Source organism: Hypanus sabinus, chromosome 23 (assembly GCF_030144855.1).
Source record: "Hypanus sabinus isolate sHypSab1 chromosome 23, sHypSab1.hap1, whole genome shotgun sequence".
In the NCBI taxonomy this organism is placed as follows: domain Eukaryota; kingdom Metazoa; phylum Chordata; class Chondrichthyes; order Myliobatiformes; family Dasyatidae; genus Hypanus; species Hypanus sabinus.
Window position 1 is genome coordinate 19,925,267 of NC_082728.1, and position 24,786 is coordinate 19,950,052.

The window sequence follows — 24,786 nt, forward strand, 5'->3', positions numbered from 1 at the left end:
AAAAAACAGTAATGCTAGCCACTTTTAGTTGGAAGAACTTTAAACTATCTGGGCCTCAGCCTAAATTTTTAATCAGCTTTGAGCGGGCTTTTACCTCTTGTACAATGCCTTGTGTAAATGTGAATAAGCATGGGGCTTTGTGATTCATTTTGCAATTACTGGGAAAGACGTTTTGAAGAGTTGAGGATACATGCAAAGTGTTCACAGAAGAGTTATTGGGGGTCAATGGGCCTGTTGCTGTGATGCTCATTGATAAACATACCTATTAACTTATGCAAACTAACGAGCACTTCTTGACCCCTGACATTGCTAAGAATCAGCAGTAATCCCGTACCCAAGCATGCACTTCAATGATAGATTATTCATTGTACTATGGCGAGAATCTCTAATATCTGTGTCACAGATATCTAACTACCATTCCACAATGTTAGAATTAAAAAAAATTATAATTTCATTCTATATTCTGTCTCAATTTCATTCTTTCCTCTCGCTCTTTCTCTTCACTCTCTCTCTTTCTTTTCCCTCCTACCCCTGCCCCTTTGCCTTTCTCCTTCTCTCGCTTACCTTTCTCCCCTCACTCACAAAGAGGCTTGGTACAAACACAAAAAAATAAACAATTTCTGTTCAGTTTTCCCATCATTATCAAAACCTATGTACGTTGAGGTTGCTTTGGCACATAAGATCTGTAAGTATGCATATGGTCAATTTAATTTTGGAAGCAAACGTTAGAAAAACTTGGCAAAAGGCAGCAATGGTTAATCTTTCCATCAGAACTGGAAAAGACAAGAGATGCAAGTCATTTTTCAGTAGGAGGGATGTGCAGAATAAAGATCTTTACAAAGTGGGTTGAAGCAGGTTAATGGAACGGTTAACCTGTGTAATGACTTGTCAACGGTAAGATGGTGGGACTTGCCTAGATTTATACACCTAAGACAAGAGAAAAATGAAAATTGCTAGAAAAGTATTTATTTTAATTTAATTTCAGATTGTACTCATATATTATTCTCATCAAATACAGATTTCATCTTTTCCATAATTGTGGCTCAGTGTGTAGCTCTCTTCTCAAAGTCATAAGACTCAAGGTTCAGATCTTCAGAGATCTGAGCACATCAGACTTAGCTAACTCTTCAGTCTTTTGTGTGAGCCTTCTCTGTCTTCCCTGCAGGATGTAAAGCACCTCCCTAGAACTGTTTTGAAGAAGTGCAGAGAAGTTGTGCATGATATGCTGGCCAATACTCATCGCTCATGCACTAAAAACATAGCTATGGGAGACTGCCTTGCCACGTACAAAATGACCGTCACACCTCATTCAAAACCAAAACAAAAACATTGCAAGGTACTTAACAGCTGTACATGCTTCAGGACATCTGAATAAAACCATATGGTTTGAATTCTTTCTGCATCCCTTCCTTTTTTTAGTAAGTGGAGTGTCTTCCTATAATAGCAAAACAACCATGTGCAGAGATTCAGCTTAAGTGATAGCTCGGCGTACAAAATGATTGTCGTGACTGTGTATGGTGCTACAGTACTGTCGTTCACACCTACTGACTTCAAAAGCACAGATTTTCAGCAGCAAACAACAATGCAATGCTGCTACTAAGATGATTCTGATCATAAATCAGCAAGGATGACTTTCTACCGCATTGAAAGCTACATATTAAGCAAATTAAAAGTCTATCACCAAGACTATCGGATCCATCTGGCATGAAGTACCTTAAATCGGTTGGACATCAAAAGAAACCTCTCAAGTCTTTCTCCAGTTGTTCTTGTTTCCTGATAGTATGCTGAAAATGTTCCTATCTGTGGTTAGCTCGGCCTAGAAGTCATAATGTTACTTCCACAATTTTAATATTAATACAGATAGATAATTCTAAATCAGTTACTGTACAAATTACAAAGTAATTTCCACTGAGCTTCTGTTCCCTTGCAGTTCCCCTTCAGTTTAATATTGTCTGAAGGTGAAGACACTCTTTAATCTACCACCTGCAGAACGTATTTCATTCACAGAACAACATGCTGTGTCATCATTGAGCAAAGTTTTAAAAAAAAGGAGTAAGGTGATTTCTAACCTTATCACGCCCAAAACCAGAGCAACTTGGGTGCTTGGATGCATTTTGCAGCGCAGAGCCTAGCAAACCTCTCGCTAGGTTTACTCACCTCAGCGCTGAACTGAGGCTGTGGCTGTGGTGAACTATGTGCCTGTCGGGACACGCCCCTGCTGACTGCTCCTGTGGCTCCTCCCACAGGCCCCTGTATAAAGGAGACCTGCAGCCTGAAGATCGGCCTCAGTCTCCAGGACCTTGTATGATAGACACTCACTCCTGGTTCCTTCTTCCAGTCAGTAAAAGCCGATATCTCGCCTACGTCTCAGTGTGAGTTATTGATGGTGCATCAGTGGCCTACAATTAACAGGCTCCAGAGTCCGCTGCCAGCTTCATGTCTGTACACTCACTTTCATGAATTTCAGATCTGAATTCGATTTCCTTACTTTTAATGCTTGCACAATTTGTTTTTGTTTCCTCTCTGCACACTGGATGTTTGACGATCTTTTTTTTTAACGGGTTCTACTAGGTTTCTTGACTGCCTGTGAGGAGACGAATCTCAAGGTTGTAAATAATATACATACTTTGATAACAAGTGCACTTTGAACTTTGGCCTCGGGCTATAATGGATCACAAACTTGGACTAACAAGGCACAGAGAGCACACTGCATGAGATCTCCTTAATTAGTCCCACTCAACTTTCACTACAGCCCCGAGTCTATACACTTCAAATACGTATACATTTCTCATCTGAAAATTGCAACCGAACCTGGTTCATTAACCTTGTCAGGCTCTGAAATCCTAACCACAATAACTCACAGTATAAAACCACAAGTTTATGAATGTAACAAAGTAAGAAATAAGTGCAGTTACAGTGCACTCAACCATTTGAACATGCTTTGCCATTTAATAAAATCATGTTCTGATCATTCAGAAAAACAGTTATTACCCTAAGGAACCAGCTGAAGTGTTTCAATCAGCATCAATTCTTCCAAATTAATCCAATACATGGTAGAATTCATTATCCCTTATTTGTATCTCAAACTTCCTTTCTACGAGGATCGTCATCTTGTCATGGAGGAGAGGCTGGAGAGATCCTGAGATCCCACAAGTGATGCCACCGGGACTTTGGCCATCCGCTGATTCGTTCCTGCTGGAGTCACACAGGGTGGTAAGGGTGACAAAGCGTGATCCAACCAAGACCTCAACGGTGGAGCAGGCGGATGACGGCAATACATCACAACAAAAGTGAAGGTGGAGGAAGGCTCCAGCAATGAAAGGTGCCCAGTTGTCTTGCAATACACAACACTGAACCCTGACTCCAGTCTGTCAAGGACTGTGCGGTCGGTGGCTGTCTGTGCATCAGCCTCCCCACTTTAAACAACATCACAAACAGGCGTTCTGTACTCAGGGAATCCACTCTTCTCCATTTTATACTTGCACCTCAAGGCCCTGATGAAAGGAACTCACTGAACTCTGAAAATGCACATCCAACTGTTACTATATACCTCTTAGGCAAAAATAAAAAGCACCAGCTCTGGAATTAATGCCAGCCTGAGAAATTTCAGGCAAATTGTGTATGCTATGATGTTCAGTAACACAACTTTCATGGCATCAAATTTACTCGGCTGATGGAGTCCAGTTTGAAAATGTGGCTAAGCAGCTTGAAGTCATGCACATTTGAGGAAACAAACTGCTATTTTTAAAGCTACGGCAATTTTCTGATACAATTTCACTGGAGCTCATGCAATTACACAGCACCATTACAAAGAGGGGGTGGCACGTGAAAACACATGCTGGTCTGAACTAATTATTTTAACTCCCACCATTCAGCAACCAGCTGCACTGGAGATGTTTGATTTGTGCAGATGTTCTGATTTTATAACCAATTGCCAAGCAATTTTTAATTTAGTGCCATTCCAAAAGCACATTTTCTGATTTGGTCCATTAAAATAAAGCATTTGGGGAATTTTGCCTTACAAGTTACATGGTAATACAAAGATTGAGTTATCTAAATTCATATAATTAATGGTCTGCATGTTATCATTTACAAAAATAATAACTTCCATTTATGTTACGTTATGTCTTTAGCAAGTCAAAAATATCCCAAGGTATTTCATGGGACTGTTATTCAGTAAAACACTGAAAATTAAGCCAGAAAAAATAAACATCCAAGCAGTTGACCAAATATGTAGGCAAATTCCACAGTTTACGGCTTAAGTTGTCAAAATAGCAGCAATTACAACCATGAACGGACTTGGGGCAGGAGCACAGTTCCTCCAAGCGTTATAGGAATACAGATTCAATCAAAGACTAATGTTAATTGCTGTGTAATTAAGTAAATGTGAACTTTGTGCATTTAGGGTCACTTTCCAGTCACACTCTTTATCATGTATGAAAGTGCAAGTCACCACAATTGCCAATCTCCAATTAAGACAATAAGCGCTTGCCCCAACATAAAGATAACATAACAGCTGTCCATCTGCCAGACTCATATAAAGAGATCATAACCGTGGTTAATAATGAGCTAGTAAAACAGCCCTGCAATAAATACTTATTCCATTGGTAACTCCTGGGACCAGGAAATCACGAACCCATCACCACTGCCAACAGTACAAAGCCATCTATCGTGCACCATTTCCTAGTCAAACAAACATTGACAGATGACTCAAATAAAATGATCACATGTTCGCCCAAAAAAAATTGCAAGGAGGATAATTTGTTTTCCAAAAGACCTGGATGATTTGCTAAATCAGTCTCTCGTGCACAGGCCCTCCCCAGGTTACCCCAGGATTCCATTCATAGATTCACAGAGAAGTACAGCACAGAAACAGACCATTCAGCCCATCCAGTCCATGTTGAAACAATTTAAATGGCCTACTCCCATCGACCTGCACTGGGGCCACAGCCCTACATACCCCTCCCATGCATGTATCTATCCAAACTTCGTTTAAACATTTAAATCAAGCTCGCATGCACCACTTGTGCAATCAGCTTGTTCCATACTCTCATGATCCTCTGACTGAAGTTTCCCCTCATGTTCTCCTTAAGCTTTTCACCTTTCACACTTAACTCAAGTTGTAGTCCCACCCAAATACAGTGGAAAAAGCATTTACCCTGTCAATACCCCTCATAATTCTGTATACATCTATGAAATCTCCTTTCAAGAGTGTAGAGAGAGATTTACAAGAATCGTTCCTTCATTGGAGAGTGTGCCTTATGAGAATAGTGTGAGTCACCTCGGCCTTTCCTCCTTAGAGAGACCGAGGATGAGAGGTGATGTGATAGGGGTGTATAAGATGATGAGAGGCATTGATCGTGTGGATGGCCAAAGGCTTATTCCCAGGGGTGAAATGGCTAACATAAGAATTACATGTAGCTACTGAGGATTTTATCATCACATGGCTCTGTCATCACTCACTAACTTGCTGACTTCTTACTCATTCAAAATTCCCTCATTTCTTCTGATATCAATCCCAGATCCTCAGAGTACAGCAGAGAGTTTTGCAGATCTTGACCAATGTTGTTTTTTCAAACATTGTCGACAAACATCAAAATTAAGTCTTCACATTGTCCTGAGTGGGAATTTACTGTGCAAGAAATGATTGGTACATTTACCAACATTCACGCAAATTTTACCTATATCACCTTGAGTTTGCAATACCTGATCATCCCAGTCATCAGGCATACATGCAGTGGCCACTTTATTAAGAACCTCCTAAACCTGATAAAATGTTCGAGACCTTCTGCCCTTGTTGTCCACTCACTTCATAGTTCAACATGTTGTGTATTCAGAGATGCACCTCTACGCACTGCTGTTGTAACAGAGTTACTGTTGCCTTCCTTGAGCTTGAACAAGTCCAGTCATTCTCCTATGACCTCTCTCATTAACAAGGCGTTTACCCCACAGAATTGCCACTCAAGCTGGATTTTTTTTTGTTTCTCACACTTTAAACTTTAGAGTCTTGAGTGTGAAAATCGCAGGAGATGAGCAGTTTTTGAGGTACTCAAACCACCCTGTCGGGCACCAACACTCATGCCACGGTCAAAGCCACTTGTATCAAATTTCGTCCTCATTCTGATGTCTAGTCTGAACAGTAACTCTTGACCATGTCTGCATACTTTTATGCATGACTGGCTGATTAGATACTTGCATTAACAAGCAGGTGTACAAATAAAGTGGTACAAATAAAGTGGCCACTGAGTGTATATAAAAACATTAAGAGCAGAAAGTAGCTTATTGGACCCTTGCATTATCAAATTTAGCACTTTGAATTTATGATCACTTAAATGAAGCAATGCTACAGCTCCTCCACATTTCTGTACGTATTCTGTAGCCACTCCAATTAAGTCCTTACAGGCATTAAGATGGCCAACTGGTGGTATAGTGGCATCAGCATTGGACTTCGGAGTGAAGGCTCCCAAGTTCAAATCCAAGTGGCTCCAAAAAACCTGGAGAGAGATGGGCTCCGCCAGGTTTCAGATGCCCAAGACATGCGGTATGACTACTCACCAAAAAGATTGGTGCAAAAAGCTTGTCATGACGGTGCCCCGATGACTTCACCAGGAGTTAAGGGCACACACACACACACACACACACACTAAGATCAGCTCCTGATTGGCAAAAACTTCTCCATTTCTCTTAATGGTGTGATCTACCCACCTTTGCATAGCAGATTTGATTATCTCTTTTTCTTAATTAAACCCTGAGTATTTATTTCTTTGCTTCTTTGACAAACAAAGTCATAAAACATTTTCCTATTTATACAATAATAGCTACAAAGCCAATCATTATTTACTAAATTTTGAAATTGAAATCTCCATTTATTAAAGTTGGTACCTAGTATTTGTTTTCTTTACCTGTGCCTACTCTTCCTTTCACAGACTACCCTGAGGCAGGTTGTAGATCAACATATTGATCAGAGATTAACAGAAAATACTCAACAGGTCAGGCAGCATCTAGGGAGGGAGTATCAGTGTTACTGTTGCTAGTCAATGATCTTCTTTCAGGTCTTGTGTTCCAGAGTTTGTTCGGGAGTCACCTCAATATCTTAGATAAAGCCACCAGTTTTAACTGCACCCTGTGCCAACGAAGATCTCAGTCACCTGCTCACACCTGAAAAGCAATTAGCCACACTACTGTTGGAAATCCACTAATGGCTTTGAAATGTAAACAAGACTTTGGTAAGGTCACCACTGCTCCACAATGAATCTGCCTGCAAATGTTCTTACTCCTTCAACCCAGTACAAAGCACTAATAAATCAACATTACCCATACATTCATCATAGAGATAAATCAGAGCCTTTGGAAATTACAATGAGAGGATACAAACATTGAGAATGTGAGGCAAAATATGTACATTTCATCATCTGAATTTCTTCTGTCTATAACAACATTAACAATTATGATGTTATTATGGTAAATAATATAGAATTTTACTGATATTTCAGTATTTATTTGTGCTTACACATTTCTGATTTGGTTCATTTGCCCAGTTATTAATAATCCCGTAACTAGCCACTCATTACCTATAATTTATAGCACTACAAGCAAATTGCAACCATTATCTTTGTTTCTTAATCTGGAATGGCGCTTCTGATGCTCTGGGGCTCAGCTGGGCATGAAGAGGCCCATCTGTCAGGTTCCAAGATGAGATTAGCTTAGACCTGGTTTCTAGGAGAAATGTTATGGTCCTCTCACAGCATTAACAACCATAAAAGCTCTCAGCCCTAGCATTTTCCATTAAACAGATATAATGCCAGCTCATACCTCAAGGTTTCTCTCCTTGATTTATGTCCCCTTGACATGAAGGGTTTTTTTTCACACAGCTGCATGCATTTCAACAGCTAACCCTATGTGTAGATTGCTCAATAGTTAAAAGCTTGTTGTGATTGAGGCCAAAAGATCAATTTTTACCATTACAAAGCCACCGCTGATTTGGAGGGGGCTCCTGTAACAGACTCTTCAGTCTTTGCATGGCAGAGAGTGGTTAGCTTGCAAAACCAGTCAGCTGTCTGTAATTTTTTGATTCAAATTATTCTGTGTTCGTAGTCAAAGATTTGAACGTATAATCTCGGTCGACATACCACTGAACTAGAAAGGAATGCCATAATGTCTCTGATACTGGCAATGGAATGAGATGTTTAAAACATCTTAGGTAAGAGCAAAATCTTTCACACCACTATTTCAGACAAAAAGAGGCACTCATGGAATTATTACAACATAAAGTGAAGGCCAGTTGGATCATGAAGTCAATGTGAGCTCTTTATACAGCAATTGATCCATGGTGCCCAGGCTAATACGCTTACACTTAAACAAGATTACTTAAAGAGGTATCATTTGTTCATTATTGTTAGTTTTCAAACATTGACACTGGATTTGCAATATTACTAAAGTGGATATTCTTAAGTTTTGTAACTCTGTTATGCTTCTTAATATCACCAAAACCCTTTCTTTTTAATTTTTCTTTATATATGATGCAATCCACATTATACATACAATCTACACTGTAATGATAACTGTATATCGGGCTTTAAAAATACAATTGAATTTTAAACGAATTCAAAGGAAGACACGGGAGTCTGAAATGAGTCCAACTTTGTGTTTATTTTAAGTGAGGCACACATGTATCACATGCTAGTATAATGATGTATGCATTTCACATATTTTACATATTACCCATAATGAATCATTTAAATAAACAAGAATGCTTAATCAAATATTACTGAAATATTAATTGCACAACAGATGCAACTCAAAAAATGTACAACGGCTTTCCATTGGCTGCCCAGCTTCATAGAAAGTCTTGAAGTTCTGAAAGATATTTTTCTAATTCTTTCTGTTTTAGTCTTCCAATTAGCTGCTCTCAGAAAGAGTTCAAAATCCTTCCCCGTATAATGATACTTACACGTTTCACTGAGGAGAATTCAGGCTATGTTGGCTACATGATTTCCTTTGGTGGAGTTCAGATCATTCCGTGAATTGGTGTAGTAGATTCAACTGATCTGGCAAATCAGTCAGGTGCACCCTTTCCCTCGTAGATCAGTGTGCATCCCTCCCATGTCTGAGCACTTAGTCACAGAGGATGACTGATAGAAGACTAGTCCATCAATTAAGAGACATGGTTTTGCCCGACGCCAGCCCCCTAGGCCTGAGTCACCATAGCAGTAGTATTGCTAGAGCCTTCAGGAATCAACTGAAAGTAGGATCAGGTGAGAAACTCATTTCCAATGAAGTCAGTACACATGGAAATCAACAAAAATGCCAGAATATTGCCATTTTAGCAAATACCTGAAACAAAACATCACCTTTCGTTTTAATTTTTGGCTTTATATATGGTGTAATCCACATTATACATAGAATCCACACTGTAATGACATCTGTATATTATGTTTTGGAAATACAATGTTCAAAATGAGTGCATTGCACATAGAATATTGAGTATTTATGGACACAGGATACAGCAAGTCACATGATTGGCTCTTCAGGGGCAGGAAATTGAGAAGGTAAGAACAGCTTTGAACATGCAGGTGTTATTTTTGATGTCTTCAATTTGGTGATGAATTATTATTAAAAATGAAAGTTGATTCAGTTTGCTTTAATTTTTTTGGACAATGGAAAATAGCTGAATTATATCTGAAAAAATAACTGAACCAAAACTAAAAGCTGAATGAATTGCTTATGCTGAGTAATTTAGTTGATGCATAAGCGTCCTACTGTAATTACTCATAAACTGACGGCTACAGTCTACACTGCAAAGTACAAAATATTATCTATTGCTTTCGCTAAAAACCTCATTCACTTTGTCATAGTTTTCAACTACCACTGAACAAATTTGTTATCAATTTGCACTTGCAGTCTTCAACAAACACATCATAAAATAGCCTCTGTTCAATACATAAAAGCACAGATTTACATTCAGTTATGGCATGGACCAAAAAGGTGTCTTCAGTTGAAGCAACAGAATTGGAATGGATTCACAACTAACGTGTGTTCTGACAGTTCCCCTGCAAGTCCCCAGGAACATCAGACTTCCTCACACAATGTTCTTGAATTTCACAAAATTCACTCTGACACGCCACAGGTGCCCAAGTAAGTGAATCATACTAATGTAGAACAGATGAGCACCGAACTTCTAAACCATTACAGCAATGCAATTTCAGCTTGGGGCTAATTTACGAAGACAAGGACACACTTAATTGTGGAGTTATTTAGTTTAAAAGCTTACTTCTTTCTAATTGGTCCATCAGAATTCTGGTACTATACCTGAATGCCTAATAGCTACGCCCACATTTTCAATGGTGTAAAAGCTATTTTAGACCATAAGACGTTAAATTGACACATCCATTTGATCACCAATGTGCAGACACCTTAGTGTTGTAGCTTACTAAGACATAAAGCAGAGGTTAAGTGACCTGGAATTTTTTCTTTTCTAAAGGCAGTCAAATCTCTACTAATGCAATATCTGGGTAAACAAACTTTTCAAGTTGTTAAAGGTACTACTTCTGTGTGCTTCAAACCATTAACAGCATGTCAATCTTCACAAATGTAGCCTGGCTTGCTAAGTTTTTCCAGCATTCTGCAAGCATCTGCAAACTATTGTTTTTGTAGTTATGCCACATTACATGACCTCCCTAGGCTACAACAGAGTTCCATTCCTGTAAACAGTTCAAGCAGAAGATCCCTGCGGTCCTACGGCAGCCAGCAAATCCATCCACCAGTCTCCCAAACACTGATTCGAATGTATGGGTTGTAAGCAAGTTGAGTGCTGATAAGCCGGGGAAGACCTGCACTTTTAAAACAATCTGTGCAATCCCGTCAGCTATTCGGTTTGTGCAAGAAACAGACATTCAACAGAAGTGCTTTGAAACACAACATCAGTTTGCAAAGGTGGGAATGTTCAAAGTTCAAAGTAAAATTATTAGCAAAGTACATGTATGTCACTATATAGCACAGGCATTTATTTTCTTATAAGCATTCACAGCAGAACAATAGAATCTATGAAAAACTACACACCAACAGAGACTGACAAGCAAACAAGATGTAATAGAAGATAAACTGCACATAAATAAATAGATAGATAGATAAATAAATAAATAAATAAAACGAGCAAGCTAGCTAGCTAAGAACATGAGGTGTAGAGTCCTTGAAAGTGAGTCCAAAGGCTGATATTCAATAATCAGTTTAGTGTTGAGAAGAGTGAAGTTATCAGTGATGGTTCAGGAGCCTGATGGTTGGATGGTTATAACTGTTCCTAAACCTAAATTTAGGAATTTAGATTCCTAAATCTGGTGGTGTATGAGCTAAGGCTCCTGTACCTCCTCCCTGATGGCAGTCGTGAGAAGAGAGCATGCCTGGATAGTGGAGGTCCTTGATAACGGATGCTATTTTCTTGTGGGAATGCTCGTTGTAGATGTACGCAGTGGTGTTAAGGGCTTTTCCTGTATCCATTACTTCTTGTAGGCTTCTCCTTTCTCGTGCATTGGTGTCTCCACACCAGGCTGCGATGCAACTAGTCAGAATACTCTCCACTCTGCACTTACAGAAGTTTGTCACAGTTTTAGATGACATGCCAAATCTGCACAAACACCCGAGATAACAAATGACTTCAAAAAATTCCAAGGTCAAACCACTACGAGAAAAGCGAGCTGACCAAATCATAATTAGCTTTAAGTCTTGCTGAGTAATGGAGCCAACCTTGTTTATTTATTTAGTGTGCAGAATAGACCCTTACAGTGCTTTGAGCCACACCACCCCAACAACCCCACAACTCCAATTCACCGTAAAACAATCACAGGACCATTTACAAACACCAAATAACCTACCCAGCACATCTTTGGACCGTGGTGGGGGGAGCTGGAGCAGCCAGGAAAAATACATGCATTCTATAGGGCGCACCTATGAGACTCCTTACCAGAATAGCCCCAGAACCGAACTCCAACACATTATGAACTGTAATAGCGTCACTAATCAGTAGACTACCAGTAACCCACTGTACGCTCTGAATGCAACTGAAATTGGAGAATGGCGCTGTAACTTAGAAATAGATTTGAAGAAAATTATTCAAAAAAACCTGTCCAGTCATAACTGCGATGCTGTTTGTGACCTCTTACAGGCATCCTTCAAAATATTTTTTCACCCCCATAACATCTTTTAAAAGCGTTAGGCGGCAATTATTAATGTAGAGGTAGATAATTGAAAAATACTGTTGCCAAGTTCAATCTTGGCATAACAGATCAATAACATTTAGAACTCTAATACTGTAAAATGCTCCAATGTTCCATACAGGAGGTAAGAATGATAGAAAAGCACATGAAAAGTGACCGGGACAAATGACCAAAGAGTTTTAAAAATATATCTTGAATAGAGAAAGGAGCAGATTGACTTAAGAAGGACATTTCAATTTTGGTGCCAAGCTAAGCAGTATTAGAAAAATGACACAAATCCAAGCTGACAAAATGAATCTGAAGTCCAGTGTGAGAAAGGACCAGCATGGAATGGATACCTGGCATTCAGACCAAATATCCTGCAATCATTTCAGTACAGGCAGAGAAAATGGGCAAAGCTCCATTTAAATGTTTGTGCAGGTTGGGTTGTTCAAGCAGTGCTGATCAACATGCCAGGGTGTAAAACATTTTGTTAAAGAGAGTACATCTGAAGGGCAGAAAGCTCTGGAACTCTTTATCTTCCTTTCACTTCATTCACCATACCAAAAAAAACAGTACCGCAATAGATGCTAATTACTCCTAGGCACTGGCATTTTCTCTGTTCTTAATGATGACATAGACAGTTAGCAATGTTATCAATTTTAGGTAGTTATCAATAATCATAAATCCAAAATGTTTAAGTGCCTGATGTGAATGGGTAATTTACATAGTTTTATCTCCATGTGTAACCCAGGCAAATCTAAATTGTTTGCTATTCTCATTATACCTTAGGAAGCTGTTTGCAGACAGCTGGTTGGCTAGTTTGGTATTACATTTGAACTTGCCTTTGCCTTAAAGCATAATGTTTCTGGAAACAAAATGTAATTTTATATTCTCCTTCTCACTTTCTTTTCCTTCTGATACTCTTCCCTTGGATGACTGCAAAGTCATTATGTAATGTACTGGTGCAGCCAGCACTTTCCATTCAGGCTGAGAAAGATCTTTGGAGGGTGAGGATAGCTGAGTCACAAGTCTTAATCAGACTACCTTGCATTCATGGCTAGGCATCATATTTCATAAGGATACAAACTTGACAGTGGTGCTGTGCAGATTCATCAGAATAATTACAATGTTTAGAAAAGGCTTAGCATAGGGATGGGTTACATCAATTTGAAGTACTCTCAAAGAGAAGTCGATTTGACTAACGTGCTTAAAATGACAAACAGATTTTGTGCTGTGGGGTGCGGCTTATTTGCCAGTCGAAGCTACCTCCGCCGTGTCCGTCATTGATTGGTGCGTTTAAAACTATTGCTACTCTTCCGCTTTGGTTGCTTTGCACACCAAGGCACCAATTTCCAGTTCCAGCCACCTCGGGTGGTATAAAATAGCACATGCAGGAAGCTCCTTTGTCTCTAGGGCATGCTTCCTTAACCACGAGTTCCGCATCCGCAAATTCAACCAGCCGTGGATCGAGAAAACCCAGAAGTGCTCTTCCAGCATTTGTTGTTCGAGCATGTAGAGACTTTTTTTTCCTTGTCATTGTTCCCTAAACAATGCAGTATAACAACTATTTTACATAGCATTTACATTGTATTAGGTATTATAAGTAATCTAGTGATGATTTAAAGTATACGGGAGGATGTGCGTGGGTTATCGTGGATCGGGATCGAAAAAAATTGGAAGTTCTCTTACTAAGTAAGTCGGAAGAGGAATATCCGGTATTATTTAGCGTCAGTTAGTCAAACGTTTGTCTTAGTATATAGTACATATTTTATCTTTCTATGCTTAAGAACGTATGCTTCAGCACCAGGCTCAGGAACAAAAGTTCCGGAGTACGATCCAGTGACAGACCGTTCCCGAGTGCGCTCTCCACCGTGCTGGGTTGATGTGGAGGATCAAAAACTCAAAACCCAAAAACCCAATAATTAAACCACTGCATTGATTCGTAATAATTGTCGGGGCAGGGCCTTTCTCACTTTATCCTTTAAAATTGTTCCGATCGTCGACCAACGTAGCCTTACACTATTACAATGACCCATGGTGTTTCACCTCTTTCCGATCGCTTTATTTTTTCCACTTTATTTTCAATCGTGATCGTGATTATTTTCGTGAACAGAAACACTGCGGATTCAGAGCTCTACCGCCGGGTCCTAATATCCACCGCATGGAGACAGGTTAAATAAGGTCTGGGGTTCCGCTGGGTCCCAAGGTCCACCGCATTGAGACTGGTTGAATAAGGGACTTGAGCATCTGCGTTTTTTGGAATCCGCGAGGGGTCCCGGAACCAACCCCTCGTGGATAAGGAGGGCTGACTGTATTCAGGAAAATATTCCGCTGTTGAAGGCAATTGTGTCACAGCTGCTTACGCTGACAATAAATTTGGAAGACATGTGTTGAAACTATTGGCTGAGTGGGTGCACTGCCATCAACCAATGTGCTTCTTCTTGAAGGTTTACAGTGTTCCACACAGCCTTGGAAAGTGGCATTAAGGTATCAATATCATCAAGACAGCACACTGTGAAAAAGCTAACTGCAACCAGTATTTTCGTGTGTTACTTATAGGGATAGCATTTCCTAATTAGGTGCTTTGGAAGACAACCCAACACTTACCCTTCTGTACAGAGAAAAATAGAAGAGTTAAAAGTGGGATGACCTAATCCCTTTGATGCTAAATATGATGTAGATAATTTTTAGTCCAGGTCATAATTTTTCTTCCAAAAACAATGTTCTACGATTACTTCCAAATTTAATGGGACAGACTAACCATGAAAGAACACTTGTTTCAAGGATGGAAAGACCTCCTTCATCTCAAAGAGTAGCTGAAATTCTCAAAACTAGACTCATATGCACAACACTTTTGTGTACTCAGCAGCTTTACCAGCTGAGTACACAGCTAACTAAAGTTTGGCTTTTCACATGGAAGACACAAAACTAGGTTGAGATATTCTGTTAATCTAAATGTTTAGCTGCTTTCAGAAGACTGGATGATTGATTCTGAGAAAAAAAAAAGTCTACCACTGCACCCCCCCCCACCCCGCCCGCAGATGGGAAATTTAAATTCTGATAATTAAATAAAAATCTATAAAAATACACCTAGTAACCATGAAGCTAACAGATTGCCGCATAAACCCATTAAATCTTCCAGCATCTTTTAGGGAAGGAAATGTGCCACCTTTAAGTGACTTTAGGCCCACCAATATTCACGAGATTTATCCTGGGAATGAAAGGGTTAACGTCAAGTTGCATTTGATAGTTCCAGAGTTTAGAAGAATGAGAGGGGATCTCATTGGAACCTGCCGGGTATTGAAAGGCCGAGACAGAGCCGACATGGGTAGTATGTTTCCAAGAGTGGGAGAGTTTACGACCAGAGGTCACAGACTCAGAATGGAAGAGCATCCCTTTAGAACAGGGATGTCAAGGAATTTCATTAGTCAGAGGATGATTGATGAATCTGTGGAATTCACTGCCACAGACACCTGTGAGGGCCAAGTCATTGAGCATATCTAAAGTGGAGGTTGTTGGGTTCTGGATTAGTAAGGGCCACAAAGGTTATAGAGGGAAGGCAGGATAATGGGGTTGAGAGGGATTAAAAAAAATTAGCCAGGACAGAATGGCAGAGAAGACTCAATGGGCCAAATGGCCTAATTCTGCCCCATAACTCTTTGTGACTGACTACCAACTATGGCACAGTAGCATAGTGGCTAGCACAACATTTTACAGCACAGGTGACTGGGGTTCAATTCCTGCTGCTGCCTGGAAGGAGTTTATACATTTTCCCTGTGACCATGTGGGTTCCTCCGGATGCTCCAGCTTCCTCACACAGTTCAAAAACGTGCTAGTTGGTAGGTCAGTTGGTCATTGTAAACTGTCCTGTGATTAGCCTAGGGTTAAATCGGGGGTGCAGCATGGCCCAAAGGGCCAGCAGAGCCTGTTCTGTACTGTATCTCAACAAATAAATTATAAATAAAATACTTCCTCCATTCAAATACCATTAGAATAGGCAATAAATTACACCCTTGTTGTAAATGTCTTAATCAAAATTTCTGCGGATTTGACCCAAGATGAACACGTCCAAGTAAAGCAAGAAGTAACAAATCTAATCTTTTGCAGCTTTTGAAGTTCAAAGTAAATTTATTATCAAAGTACATTTATGTCTCCATATAGAACCCTGAGATCCATTTTCTTCGGGGCAATCACAGTAAGTACAATAGACATAATGGGATCAATGAAAGTCTGCACCCAACAAGGTGGACAAACAACCAACATGCAAAAACAAACATGCTGCACAAGTATAAAAAGAAAGTTAAGAAAAAAAATAAGAAGAAGAAATAAATATTGAGAACATGAGCTGAAGACTCGTTGAAGGAGAGTCCATACATTGTGGGGCAAATGAAGATCTCTGACCTTTGTTGCAAAGATAGCGGATGGTTATGTTTTTATTCAGCTGGTCATACAACATGGCCAAGTGAAATAAGAATTGATATGAAAGGAGAGGGGAGTACCGAATTAAAAGTATTACATATGAGTGCACGAAGTATAAGGAATAAAGTAGATGAGCTTGAGGCTCATGTGGAAATTGGCAAGTACGATGTTGTGGGAATAACTGAGACATGGCTTTAAGCGGACAGGGCCTGGGAAATTAATATTCAAGGACATACATCTTATTGAAAGGACAGACTGACTGACGGAGGGGGTGGGGTGGCTTTGTTGGTGAGGAATGATATTCAGTCCCTTGCGAGGGGGGACATAGAATCTGGGGATGTAGAGTCAGTATGGATAGAACTGAGAAATTCTAAGGGAGGAAGACCCTAATGGGAGTTATCTACAGGCCCCCAAACAGCAGTCTGGATGTAGGGTGTAAGTTGAATGAAGAGTTAAAATTGGCATGTCTCAAAGGTAATGATACTGTTGTCATGGGGGATTTCAACATGCAGGTAGACTGGGAGAATCAGAATGGTACTGGACCCCAAGAAAGGCAGTTTGTGGAGTGCCTACGAGATGGATTCTTAGAACAGCTTGTACTGGAGCCTACCAGGGAGAAGGCAATTCTAGATTTAGTGTTGTGCAATGAACCGGATTTGATCAGGGACCTCGAGTTAAAGAAACCATTAGGAGGTAGTGACCATAATATGATATGTTTTAACCTACAATTTGAGAAGGAGAAGGGAAAATTTCATGTGTCAGTATTACAGTTGAACAAAGGGAACTATGGAGCTTTGAGGGAGGAACTGGCCAAAGTTCAATGGAACAATACCCTAGTAGGGAAGACAGTGGAACAACAATGGCAGGTAGTTTTGGAAATAATGCAGAAGGTGCAGGATCGGTTCATTCCAAAGAGGAAGAAAGATCCTAAGGGGAGTAAGGGGCGGCCGTGGCTGACGAGGGAAGTAAAGGGCAGTATAAAAATAAAAGAGAAGCAGTACAACATAGCAAAGATGAGCGGGAAACTGGAGGACTGGGAAGCTTTTAGAGAGCAACAGAAGATAACAAAAAAGGCAATATGCCAAGAAAAAATGAGGTATGAAGGTAAACTAGCCAAGAATATAAAGGAGGATAGTAAAAGCTTCTTTAGGTATGTGAATAGCAAAAAAATAGTTAAGACCAAAATTGGGCCATTGAAGACAGAAATGGGTGAATTTATTATGGGGAACAAGGAAATGGCAGATGAGTTGAATAGGTACTTTGGATCTGTCTTCACTAGGGAAGACACAAACAATCTCCCAGATGTAATAGTGGCCAAAGGAACTAGGGTAAAAGATGAACTGAAGGAAATTTATATTAGGCAAGAAACGGTGTTGGATAGACTGTTCAGTCTGAAGGCTGATAAGTCCCCAGGACCTGATGGTCTGCATCCCAGGGTACTTAAAGAGGTGGCTCTAGAAATCGTGGACGCATTGGTAATCATTTTCCAATGTTCTATAGACTCAGGAACAGTTCCTGCTGATTGGAGGGTGGCTAATGTTGTCCCACTTTTCAAGAAAGGAGGGAGAGAGAAAACAGAGAACCGGTTAGCCTGACGTCAGTGGTGGGAAAGATGCTGGAGTCAATTATAAAAGAGGAAATTACGACACATTTGGATAGCAGTAGAAGGATCAGTCTGAGTCAGCATGGATTTATGAAGGGAAAATCATGCTTGACTAATCTTCTGGAGTTTTTTGAGGATGTAACTATGAAAATGGACAAGGGAGAGCCAGTGGATGTAGTGTACCTGGACTTCCAGAAAGCTTTTGATAAAGTCCCACATAGGAGATTAGTGGGCAAAATTAGGGCAAACGGTATAGGGGGCAGAGTACTGACATGGATTGAAAATTGGCTGGCTGACAGGAAACGAAGAGTGTGATTAACGGGTCCCTTTCGGAATGGCAGGCTGTGACCAGTGGGATACCGCAAGGTTCGGTGCTGGGACCGCAGCTGTTTACAATATACATTAATGATTTAGATGAAGGGATTAAAAGTAACATTAGCAAATTTGCTGATGACACAAAGCTGGGTGGCAGTGTGAAATGTCAGGAGGATGTTATGAGAATGCAGGGTGACTTGGACAGGTTGGGTGAGTGGACAAATGTATGGCAGATGCAGTTTAATGTGGATAAATTTGAGGTTATCCACTTTGGTGGCAAGAATAGGAAGGCAGATTACTATCTAAATGGAGTCAAGTTAGGAAAAGGGGAAGTACAAAGATATCTAAGTGTTCTTGTACATCAGTCAATGAAAGCAAGCATACAGATACAGCAGGCAGTGAAGAAAGCTAATGGCATGCTGGCCTTTATAACAAGAGGAATTGAGTATAGGAGAGAAGAGGTCCTTCTGCAGCTGTACAGGGCCCTGGTGAGACCCCACCTGGAGTATTGTGTACAGTTTTGGTCTCCAAATTTGACAAAGGACATTCTTGCTATTGAGGGAGTGCAGCGTAGGTTCACAAGGTTAATTCCCGGAATGGCGGGACTGTTATATGTTGAAAGATTGGAGCGACTGGGCTTGTATACACTGGAATTTAGAAGGATGAGAGGGGATCTGATTGAAACATATAAGATTATTAAGGGATTGGACACGCTGGAGGCAGGAAGCATGTTCCCGCTGATGGGTGACTCCAGAACTAGAGGCCACAGTTTAAGAATAAGGGGTAGGCCATTTAGAACAGAGATACGGAAAAACTTTTTCACCCAGAGAGTTGTGGATCTATGGAATGCTCTGCCCCAGAAGGCAGTGGAGGCCGTGTCTCTGGATGCATTCAAGAGAGAGTTAGATAGAGCTCTTATAGATAGCAGGGTCAAGGGATATGGGGAGAGGGCAGGTACGGGGTACTGATTGTGTATGATCAGCCACGATCACAGTGAATGGCAGTGCTGGCTAGAAGGGCCGAAGGGCCTACTCCTGCACCTACTGTCTATTGTTTCTCTGACCAAGAAATAATGGTTTGAAAATCAAAAATAATATTGGCTAAAGTAATTTAAAGAAGTTATCCAAGGAATTTTGTAAATTTAAATATGTCAAATACAGAAGGTGATGGCCTGCATACTGCAGCAGCAGTATTCAGTAATGGTGCTTAGATTAAGCTGGAAATAAGTGACTATACTCCTGCAGGATTGAATTGCACACTTATCCTAAATTTATCAAGCACTTTTTTGTAAACTCCTGAAATTTCTGCAACTCAAACAGCTAGATAAGAGATTGGGTCTATTTAAACTGAATCAATTTGAGCAAATGGAAAATGTAGTAACACAATGATAGTTGCTGTGGAAACTATTTACAATCAAACAGTTTGTGTGAACAAGGCATCTGGTTCAGGTTTCGCAGTGAAATTCATAGCCTTTTACTATTTGTCTATCTCTGTTTCCTGCTCCATCAAGGGAAGTACTAAACAAATAGGCATATACTCAGATGTGACCATCGATATATCAATTTTTTAATAAAAGACGTCAGGCCAATTTGCTCAAGTCATTGCAATACCCGGTTCGATTATACAATAATTCGAACCCTCTAAGTCCCAGGATTGTTCAATTTCTTCCATTTCCAATTGGAGGAAGCCATCCACACTGGTCAAAATCACATAACATATGGAAGCCTTTGAATCAGACATAATTTTTGCCCTCACCTGGCATGGAAGATCCACACAGTACCAGTGGGTGGTCAGTGGGAAGTTGATTGGTGAAAAAGATACAGGGCTGGAGAAGGGGGAATCTGATAGGAGAGGGCAGAAGACCATGGTAGAAAGGGAAGGGAAAGGGGCACCGAAGGGAGGTGATGGGCATGTAAGGAGATAAGGTGAGAAAGGGAAACAGGAATGGGTAATTATGAAGAACAAGAGGAGGTGGGGGCAATTTCCAGAATTTCGAGAAATCAATGTTCATGCCATCAGGTTGGAGGCTACCCAGATAGAATACAGGGTATTGCTCCTCTAACCTGAATGTTATCTCATCGTGACAGTAGCCGTGGCAATGGACTGGGAAGCAGAACTGAAATGGGTGGACACTGGGAGATTCCGCTTTTTCTAGCGGACAGAGCAGTCTTCCAATCTATGTTGGGTATCACTGATATACACTCATGGGTGAAGCGTTGCCTCACCTGGAAGGACTATTTGGGGCCCTGAATAGTAGTGAGTAAGGAGACGTAGGGACAGATATGGTACTTGTTCCACTTGCAAGGATAATAACCAGGAGGGAGATTAATGGGGAGGGACAAGTGGACAAGGAAGTCATGTAGGGAGTGGAAGTGGTGGGGGGAGGGAAGAGGGAAAGATTTTCTTGTTGATGGGATCCCATTGAAGATGGTGGAAGTTACTGAGAAATTATGTGCTGGACAGGGAAGCTTTGTGAGGTGAAGGCTGAGGACAAGACAAACCTTTCCCTGGTGTGGTGACGGGAGGATGGGGGTTGAGGCAGATGTGCGCAAAATGTTAGAGATGAGATATGGGTGAGGGCAACATTGACAATGGAGGAAGGGAAGCCCCTTTCTTTGAAGAAGGAAGTTCTTCTGTAATGAAAAACCTCATCCTCAGAGCAGATGCAGCGGAGACAGAGGAAGTGAGAGAAGGGTTTGGCGTTTTTGCAAGTGACAGAGTTGGAAGACATTTAGCTGTGAGAGACAATGGGTTTGTAAAAGATATCAGTAGATGTAGACAGAGAGATTGAGAAAGAGGAGAGAGGTGTCAGAAAAGGACCAAGTAAATTTGAGGGCAGGGTGGAAGTTGGAGGTGAAATTGATGAACTCGGCATGGGTGCAGGAAGCAGTACCAATGCAGCTGTTGATGCAGTATAGGAAGATTAAATCAACGAGCTCAGCATAGGTGCTGGAAGCAGCACCAATGCAGTTTCAATGTAGTAGAAGAAAAAATTTGGCCAACAAATATTGTTGCTTACATTTAATATGCCTGTTTTTCATGAGTAATAGTAATTCTTTAAAAAGTATAGTCAATTTGTGCATGGAAGATCGTTTGACAAATCTTATTGAATTTTTTGAAGATTAAAGTTAACAAGGGTAAAGCAGTGGATGACGTCTATATGGATTTCAGTAAGGCTTTTGACAAGGATCCGCATGGAAGGTTAGTTCAATCGTTAAGTATTAATATTGAAGTTGTAAAATGGATTCAACAGTGGCTGGATGGGAGATGCCAGGGAGTAGTGGTGGATAACTGTTTGTCAGGTTGGAGGCCGGTGACTAGTGGTGTGCCTCAGGGATCTGTACTGGGTCCAATGTTGTTTGTCATATACATTAATGATCTGGATGTTGGGGTGGTAAATTGGATTAGTAAGTATGCAGATGATACTAAGGTAGGTGGCGTTGCGGATAATGAAGTAGGTTTTCAAAGCTTGCAGAGAGATTTAGACCAGTTAGAAGAGTGGGCTGAACAATGGCAGATGGAGTTTAATGCTGTTAAGTGTGAGGTGCTACATTTTGGTAGGAATAATCCAAATAGGGCATACATGGTAAATGGTAGGGCGTTGAAGAATGCAGTAGAACAGAGTGATCTAGGAATAATGGTGCATAGTTCCCTGAAGGTGGAATCTCATGTGGATAGGGTGGTGAAGAAAGCTTTTGGAATGCTAGCCTTTATAAATCAGAGCATTGAGTATAGGGGTTGGGATGTAATGTTACAATTGTACAAGGCATTGGTAAGGCCAAATCTGGAGTATCGTGTACAGTTCTTGTCACTGAATTATAGAAAAGATGTCAACAAAATAGAGAGAGTACAGAGAAGATTTACTAGAATGTTACCTGGGTTTCAGCACCAAAGTTACAGGGAAAGGTTGAACAAGTTAGGTCTTTATTCTTTGGAGCGTAGAAGGTTGAGGGGGGAACTTAATCGAGGTATTTAAAATTATGAGGGGGATAGATAGAGTTGACGTGGATAGGCTTTTTCCATTGAGAGTAGGGGAGATTCAAACAAGAGGACATGAGTTGAGAGTTAGGGGGCAAAAGTTTAAAAGTAACACGAGGGGGAATTTCTTTACCCGGAGAGTGGTAGCTGTGTGGAATGAGCTTCCAGTAGAAGTAGTAGAGGCAGGTTTGGTATTGTCATTTAAAGTAAAATTGGATAGGTATATGGACAGGAAAAGAATGGAGGGTTATGGGCTGAGTGCGGGCCAGTGGGACTAGGTGAGAGTAAGTGTTCAACACGGACTAGAAGGGCTAAGATGGCCTACTTCCATGCTGTAATTATTATATGGTTATATATTGTTTACAAATTGTGCCTTGCAGGATGCATTTGAAAGCCCAATGAAGAAAATGTCATTTTTATCCATCTTAATAGAATGCAATTTGTTTTACTGCCATTAGCATTTGTTCAATTTAAACTACCATGAGGTTTCATCAGTGCATGTTAACTAACCAATGTCTTGTTAATGATTGTCAACAAAACAATGGAATCTACTCCTCAGTCTCATTACAGCTCCTTCTGCAGAATGATCAGAGATTAAACATAGGAAAATCTCTTCTTTTCAAGTTAAATATTAAGATGACAATATGTTGGACAATAACTACTTATATTCAAAGTAGCTGTAAATATGTAAACCAATGACTTTATTTCATTGTAACACACTCAGAAATGCTGGAGGAACTCAGCAGGCCAGGCAGCATCTATGAAACAAGTACAGCCGACATTTCAGGCCGAGGCCCTTCAGCAGCTCATTTTTAATTGAAAGGCAAAACAAAAACAGAAAATCCCAAACTCTGCAGGTCAGGCTGCAAACGTGGAAAGAAAAACAGTTAAAATTTTAGGTCCAGGATACTTCATCACAACTGAAAAAGGGAGAATCAATTAGTTGGGGAGAACACTGGGCATTTCTCTGCTGACATGACAATTAGAGACATTTAGAAACAGAGTGATCTTTGTCTGACAAAGCAGCAGCATTATGGTCTAAGTGGATCAACAGAAGATTTACCTCATTATTTGAGACTTCCAGGCTCAGAAAGAATCTTCGTTTTGTATTCATATTTCATCTATGTTTTTCTTAAAATTAATAAAAAGATATAAAAAGAAAGAAAGAATCTTCGTAGTGAAGCTTGTAGAAATGACAGGAAACCTACTCCTAAAATGTTTCTACACCGTACCACTGCGTAGATCATTTTCAAAATTAGTTATTCTCAGAATTACAGACCAAAAATTATTTCTATTTTACTTCGAGATACAACATTGCAGAAGGCCCTTCCAACCCAACAAAGCCGGGCCACTCAACTACACCCATGTGATTAATCAACCAACTAATCCCTACATCTTTGGAACGTGGGAGGATACTGGAGTACCCAGAGGAAACCCACTCAGTCACGAGAAGAATGTAGAAACTCCTTACAGACAGCAGCAGAATTGAACCCAGGTCGCTGGTACCGTAATAGTGTTACACTGACCACTATAGTCAGAGTTAATACTATCAATATGTTCTGTGAAGAGTACATCACTTTAATGAATATACAAAGTAACAGTATGGAGCTAATGTGAATCCAAATGTTTAAATTCAAGAGGAAGCCTAATCTCATCATGAGTTTGCAAGACAAATGACAAAAAGGATTATGTCCTAGTTCTTTATTCCACTGAACAAACAGAATCAAAATCAGATTTAATACCATCAGAGCATATGTTGCGAAATTTGTTGCCTTTTTGGCAGCAGTACAATGCAAGACATAATAACAGAGGGAAAAACTGAGAATTACAGTGAATATATATATATATATATATATATATATATTGAGTGTGTGCCTTCAGGCTCCTGGTGGTAGGAGTGAGAACAGGGCACGTCCTGGGTGAGGGGAGTTCTTAATGATGGATGCTCCTTGAAGATGTCCTGGATATTATGGAGGCTAGTGCCCATGATGGAGCTGACTGAGTTTACAACTCCCTGCAGCTTATTTTGATCCTGTGCAGTAACTCCCTCCATACCAAATGGTGATGCAGCCAGTTAAAATGCTCTCAACAGTACATCTGTAGAAAGTTGCAAGAGTCTTCGGTGACATACCAAATCCCCTCAAACTCATAATGAAATATAGCCGCTGTCATGCCTTCTTTGTAAGTACATCACACATGCACCAAATGTACATTAACAGCCAATATGTCTGCAGAAATTTACCAGCCCCTCCAAGCTTCACCCAGCCCACCTCTGACAGA

General features: G+C 40.3%; 1 protein-coding gene across 7 annotated transcripts in view; it reads right to left on the bottom strand.

The window, feature by feature from the left end:
- The window catches only part of LOC132380011 (zinc transporter ZIP11-like), a 795,493-nt gene that overhangs the window by 663,323 nt on the left and 107,384 nt on the right, over positions 1–24,786 (bottom strand). The window lies entirely within an intron of this gene.